Below are 7470 nucleotides of genomic sequence, written 5' to 3' on the forward strand. Positions count from 1 at the left end.
CATGAATCAGAATCAGCAAAATCAACGTGCTGGCAACCAGGGGAATCGGTTGAACAATCAGGCGAATGAATCAGATGATGAGAATATTTTCGCTGCTCTTGTTCCGGAGGAGGACTATGCATCTGCTATTGTTCAGCCTCGAGTTGCAGCTGCTAGCGTGAAAATTGACTCCTCTCTATACCCGTTGTTGAAGCTTGAGGGATACTTTCGAAACTCTACCAAGAATGACCCTCAACGTCATTTGCAGAATTTTGTGGATGTGTGTGCTAATCACATCCAGAACAACGTTCCATAAGATGCTATTCGGTTGAGGTTATTTAAATATTCCTTAACTGGGGAGGCAAGAACATGGTTTGAGAAGCTTCCCCGAAATTCGATTACTTCATGGGCAGAGATGGTGACTGCTTTTCTCACAAAATGGTAACCCCCTAGCAAGAAGGCTGAAATTCGTGACAAGATGTATGAATTCAAGCAGCGACCGGGGGAACAACTATATGAAGCCTAGGAAAGATTCAAGGAGTATTTGCAGAAGAGCCCGAATCATGGTTTTCCAGAACACATATTAATAGAGAAGTTCTACCGAGGGCTAGATCCGGTGACGCAGTCAGTTGCTAATAATGCAGCTGATGGTTGTTTCATGAACAAAACTTATCGACGAGTGACCAACATACATAACAAGCTGACGACTCATAATCAGGCTTGGCACTCAAACAATGCTGATGTGGTACCGTATGGTAGTTCTATGATCCAGAATATAGTAAAGGATAATCAAGACACCCAGTAAACATTGGCAGAACTTGCAACAAATATTTCCTTGCTAACGAAAAAGTTTAATGAATCCCAGATCAAGAAGGTAAATGTTTGTCAGGATGATACATTTTTGCCAAAAGGAATGTACCATACTCAAGATGGTCCGTTCAATGATGGGCCACCTATGCAGGTTGAAGATGCTAATTATGTTAATAACTCTCAAGAGGGTTACCAAAGACAGAATTACCAAGGTGGTTATCAGAATCAGAATCAATGGAGACCTCAGCAAGGTCAAGGTGCTTATAACAACTCTGGGAACTACAATAATAATTATGGTGGTGCGAACCAAGGGAGCTACAACAACAGTAACAATTTCGGGAACAAGAGTTCCAATCCTTATACACCACCGAAAGGGCAGTCAACAGAGCAAGGTAGTTCGAAGGTTGAATCAATGCTTGAGAAGATTATGGCCAATCAATCTAAGTCTGAAAGGACTTTATCTGGGCTGACAGAAATAGTGGGTTCCCATACAGCGGCTATTTAGAAGCTTGAGTCATAGATGAGGGATATTTCTAGAGAGCAGCACCCTCCTAAAAAGGGAGGACTTCCGAGTGACACTATTCCAAATCCAAAGAATGGGGGAGGCGGTGTAGACCGTGTGTTTACCATCACTACTAGGAGTGGTAAAATACTCCAGGGGGCTGATGAGAAGGTGATTGATCTTGAGCCGATAGATGAAGAGGATGAGGTGCAGTCTGAAGCACCCATTGTTGTTGATGAGAATCCTACTGACAAGAAGGTTGCTGATAGTCCAGAGATGGTGAAGGAAGCTGATAACACAAGCAAGCAGACTGTAAAAGGGGCTCTCCACCCTTTGATGTAGCTTTTCAAATCCAAACCTCCCTTTCCTCAGAGGTTGGTAAAGAAGAAGGAAGCTGCTAAGTTCGAGAAGTTTTATGATCAGTTGAAGCAGTTATCTCTAAATTTTCCCTTCTTGGAAGCTGTTAAGGAGATGCCCGGTTTTGCTAAATATTTGAAGGATCTGCTGACCAAGAAGAAAACGGTTCAACATGAAACCGTGAATTTGACTCACACTGTGAGTTCCATTATTTCAACTACAACTGTTCAGGAAAAGAGAGATTCTGAGGCGTCCACCATTCCTTGTTCTGTTGGGCACCATGATTTTGCTTGTGCTTTGTGTGATAATGGGGTGAGTATTAATTTGATGCCCCTTGCTATATACAAATAATCAGGTTTGGGGATGCCAAGGCCGACTACTATGAGGTTACAAATGGCTGATAGGTCTATCAAAAGACCTGTTGGGCTGGCTGATAATGTACTTATGCGGGTTGGTGATTTTATGTTGCCCGCTGATTTTGTGATTCTTGACTGTGCTGTGGATCGGGACATTCCTATTATTCTAGGGAGACCTTTCCTTGCTACAGGGAGAGCTCTGATGGATTCGAAGAAAAATGAAATCAAGTTCCGAGTCAACGATGAAGAAGTGACTTTTCAGGCTAGCAAAGGGATGAAGTTACCAAGTGCTTACGAGAGTATTTCGGTAATTGATTAGGTTGATGTTGTTGATGATGCAGTGGAGTTCAAGATGGAAAAAAAAAGTTTGGGTGAAGCTCTAGCTGATATTCTTGTGAATTTCGATGCTGAGAACATGGAAGGCTATGTGGAGACAGTTAATTCACTTGTTGGGTTGGGTTCATATTCATACCACCCAAAGAAGCTAAATCTTGATCTGAAAAAGAGAACAACTCCTCCAGCAAAGCCTTCGATCATTGAGCCACCTAAGTTGGAGCTTAAGCAGCTCCCATCACATCTGAAGTATGAGTTCCTTAGTTTGGACAACACATTGCCAGTGATTATTTTAGCCCTATTGACTGAGGAGCAGATTTTACAGCTTTTGGAGGTGTTGAGGGAGTATAGGTGTGCTATTGGTTGGACCATAGCAGACATTCGAGGTATTCCATCTAGGATCTGTGAGCACAAAATTCAGTTGGAGAAAGATAGCAAACCGAGTTTAGAGCATCAGAGGCGACTGAACGAGAATATGCAAGAGGTAGTCAAGAAAGAGATCATCAAATGGTTGGATGCGGAAGTGGTTTACCCAATTGCTGATAGTAAATGGGTGAACCCAGTCCAATGTGTTCCTAAGAAGGGCGGCATCACTGTGGTGCCGAATGCAAAGAATGAGTTGATCCCAACTAGAACCATAATCGGATGGAGAGTTTGCATGGACTATCGCAAGCTCAACACAGCCACATGCAAGGACCATTTTCCCATGCCTTTTATTGATCAAATGCTTGATTGGCTAGCGGGGCGTTCCTACTATTGCTTCCTTGATGGTTATTCGGGCTACAATCAGATCAACATTGCTCTAGAAGATCAGGAGAAGACTACGTTTACTTGTCCTTATGGGACGTTTGCATTTACCCAGATGCCTTTTGGTTTGTGTAATGCACCAGTCACTTTTCAGAGGTGCATGATGTCAATCTTCTCTGACATGGTAGAAGACTTCTTGGAGGTGTTCATGGATGACTATTCTATTGTGGGTGATTCATTTAAAGATTGTCTTGGCCATCTGGGTCAAGTGCTGAAAATATGTGAGGAGACAAATCTCGTGCTAAATTGGGAGAAGTGCCATTTTATGGTGAAGGAAGGAATCTTCCTCGGTCACACAATCTCTGAAAAGGGAATCGAGGTCGATCAAGCGAAAATTGATGTGATTGCAAAACTTCCACCACCTATCTCAGTCAAAGGTGTCCGAAGTTTCTTGGGACATACTGGGTTCTACAGGCGCTTCATTAAAGATTTCTCCAAGATTTCTAACCCAATGTGCAAGCTTCTTGAAAAAGAGGCTAAGTTTGTGTTTGATGATAAGTGCCAGAAGGCGTTTGAGGAGTTAAAAGAACGTCTCACTACTGCTCTTATTATTGTTGCTCCTGACTAGTCCTTGCTATTTGAACTGATGTGTGATGCTAGTGGTTTTGCAATAGGTGTTGTTCTTGGGCAGAGGCACAATAAAATTATGCACCCGATCTATTATGCAAGCAGAACACTGAATGCTGCCCAGACGACTTACATAGTACGGAGCAAGAGCTACTTGCCATTGTGTTTGCTTTTGAGAAATTTCGAGCCAATTTGTAGGGATCTAAAGTCATGGTATACACTGATCATGCAGCACTGAGATACCTTATGACAAAGAAGGAAGCAAAGCCAAGGCTGATTCGATGGGTACTATTGCTGCAGGAATTTGATTTTAAGGTGAAGGATCGCAAGGGCACCAAGAACCAGGTTGATGACCATCTATCTCAGCTTGAAGAGGCTGGGAGACCTTCTGATGAGCTAGACATAGATGATGCTTTTCCAGATAAGAGGGTGTTGGCTGTGTCAATGGAGGTAGCACCGTGGTATGCTAACATTGCCAATTATTTGGTAACAGGCATAATTCCAGAAGATATTAAAGCTTACCAAAAGAACAAGTTCTTGCGGGATGCTCGACAGTACTACTAGGACGAGCCTTACTTGTTTCGAACATGCGCTGACAACATCATTCGGTGCTGTGTTCCTGAAATTAAAGTGATGGCGATTCTAAAGGCGTGCCATGACTCTCCTGCTGGGGGTCACCATAGTGGTAACCTTACTGCGGCTAAGGTACTGAAATGCGGGTATTACTGGCGGACCATCTTTCATGATGCTAATTTATTGGTGCGGTCTTGTGATCAATGTCAGAGGCAAGGGAATATAGACAGAAGGCAAGAGATGCCTATGAATTTTGTTATGGAGGTGGAAGTGTTCGACGTCTGGGGGATTGACTTTATGGGACCCTTTATGAGTTCAGGTGGCATGAAATACATCTTGGTTGCTATGGATTTTGTGCCAAAATGGGTAGAAGCGGTGGCTTTACCAAATAACGAAGCCAAGAGTGTCATGGGGATTCTCAAGAAGAACATAGTCACTCGCTTTGTACTCCGAGGGCTATAATCAGCGATGGTGGATCCCACTTTTGTAATAGAGCTTTCGCAGGATTAATGGAGAAGTATGGTGTAAAACATAGGGTGGCAACACCTTATCATCCTCAGACAAGTGGGCAGGTTGAAGTATCCAATAGGGAGATCAAGAGTATTCTAGCAAAAACAGTAAATGCAAATAGAACTGATTGGGCCCGCAAGCTCGATGATGCTCTATGGGCATACCGGACTGCCTTCAAGACTCCGATTGGGACTTCACCCTTCAAGCTTGTGTTCGGAAAAGCTTGTCACTTGCCGGTTGAACTTGAGCGCAAGGCTATGTGGGCACTAAAGAAATTGAATATGGATTAGGAGGAAGCAACCAAGCTCAGGTTTTTTCAACTACACGAGATGGATGAGTTTCGGTACCAAGCATATGAGAGTGCACCACTATATAAAGAAAGGATGAAGCATTACCATGATAAGAAGATCCTGAAGCGAGAGTTCTACAAGGGTGATCCTGTTTTGCTGTTTAACTCTCGGCTGAAGTTTCTACCTGGTAAGCTAAAATCGAGGAGGTCTGGTCCGTTTGAGGTGGTAGGTGTTTCACCCTATGGAACGATTGAGTTAAACTCCGGAGATGGAACTCGGACATTTAAGGTGAATGGGTAGAGATTGAAACACTACCACGGGATGGTTTTGGAAGATAGAATTGTTGACCGATACCGGTTGAAGCACCTCGGAACGAATAATGATCTGGTGTATGCAGATCAAGAGTGAATGGCTACCACCGTCCTACCGCGATGCTAAATCAAGCTCTTCTTGGGAGGCAACCCAAGTGTAATGTTTATTTTCATTCTTGTTTCTGTTTGAATATAGGGTAACGTTTGTTTGGTGCAGGTAAAAATAAAACCAGTGAAGCCTGAACAAAACTGGACTTATACAGACCGTGTAATCCAGTCGTGGAAGGTAAGGAAATCAGGCAGAACACTGTTTGAAGACTTCCTCCAAATACGATCATTTTAACGGACCGTATAATATTATATGGGCCGTATAAATGATCGTGTAATTAGGATGTGCTCAAACGAGGTTAGTGAAGCAAATTGAAGTTACACGGACCGTATAATGCTATACGGCCCGTATAACTTCCCAAAACAAACAAAAAAATTCGAACAGAGGGTTTTTAAACCTTCCACCTGCCCATTTTTCTTTCATCATTCATATTCTCTCCATTAAAACCACGACCAACACCCCACGATCCCATACTTTCATCCACTTTCACCCATTCAAATTCCACTTTCCCACACCCATAAATTCATCCAAGAAACCATCAACACCTATCCAAAATTCATTCCCATAGTCAAAGAACCCTCTGTTCAAGATTAAAATTTGTGTGTTTTTTTTAAATATCTGCCATTGTTGTGCAGAAGGTGTTCTTCAAGGACCCTTCTCCAATTCATCAAGGCACAGGTATGTTAATGTTTCAAATCCGAAATTTTTCTCATTGGTGAAAGTCTTGTGTTGGATACTAGTAAATTTCAGCTGTTGGTACAATTTTCCATGGTTAATGATTTTCTAAAATAGGGATGAGCATAGTTGGCTGTTATACACTTATGGGGTGATTCAACACTCTATTGAGGCGGAGGGAATTTCAATTGAAGATTCTAAAATTTTGGACTCGAAGATTGTTGCCCGCCAATACAAAGTGCCTTAGAAATGCTAATGAATTGTACAATAGGAAAAAAATGGGTGAAGTCTGAGTAACCCTACCCCCGTAAGAATTGAAACCATGGAATACTGCGTGTGTGATGATATGGTGTAATCAATAAGTCGTATAGGATTGACGGGTTGGCAGAAGCCCTATTTTTTATTTCCCCGAGTTAGGATATTCTACGGACCGTATAATATTATACGATCCGTGAAAACTTGTTCGTGGTTCACAAATGGGGTTCTGAATATTCTGTTTCCCATGCCCTGACTTATACAACTCGTATAATATTATACGGACCGTGTAATACTTATACGACCACAAAAAAAAGAAAAGAGCACTATGTTTCAGTTAGCTGTCCCTTCTGAGACCCATCACTAACATAGTTTCTTTTGCAGGTATGGTCCAAAAACGCAATGTACGAAGGGGTACGGGTCCCCGAGCTGCTAAGGGCCGAGGTCGAGCCCGCGACCAACCAGAGACAGACCTCCATTTTCGGGATAAGGGTTCAGACGATGAGCTCATACCAGTGAAAAAAGTTAGGGGGACTAGCAATCCTCATACCCTAACCATGACTCCTTCCACCTCGGAGGGAGGAGAAAAATCTGGGGAAAATGGTACGGAGAAAGGTGACTCCTCAGATGATGAGGGGGATTCGAACAAGTGTGGCTCATCTGAGCCGACAAACACCTGAGCTCCAAAATTTGATGTTTCTCCAGAATCAGCACACGGCAAGTGCCGGTTGGTTCTGCGAAGTAAAATACTACCAGAGGATGCTTTACGGTTTGGAGTTCCGGGGTCAAAGGCGTTGTACGAGGAAGGTCTGTCCACTATTAAGCGTGGGGGTGAGCCGAATCGAAGCATATAGGAAGAGAGGCAGTTGGTGTTCGAGGGTCTGGAAGCTCTTCCCAACACGACCAAAACACTACGATTCTACAGGTTAGAGGTGTTTGCTGAACCTGCTGGGGAGTTTTGCCCCGAGATTATGCGGGAGTTTTATGCCACCTATGGGGCTGAGTTGTTGAAAATGAAAAAGCCCAGTCAGACTAA

The 7470-nt window shown here is 43.1% G+C and overlaps 1 non-coding gene across 1 annotated transcript; it reads right to left on the reverse strand.

The window, feature by feature from the left end:
- Nucleotides 1–443: 443 nt before the first annotated feature.
- Nucleotides 444–549, reverse strand: LOC132643094 (small nucleolar RNA R71). Its single transcript, XR_009583540.1, has one exon. It is a non-coding gene; the product is annotated as a small nucleolar RNA R71 (small nucleolar RNA).
- Nucleotides 550–7470: the final 6921 nt, after the last annotated feature.

Source organism: Lycium barbarum, chromosome 5 (genome assembly GCF_019175385.1).
Source record: "Lycium barbarum isolate Lr01 chromosome 5, ASM1917538v2, whole genome shotgun sequence".
Classification (NCBI taxonomy): Eukaryota; Viridiplantae; Streptophyta; class Magnoliopsida; order Solanales; family Solanaceae; genus Lycium; species Lycium barbarum.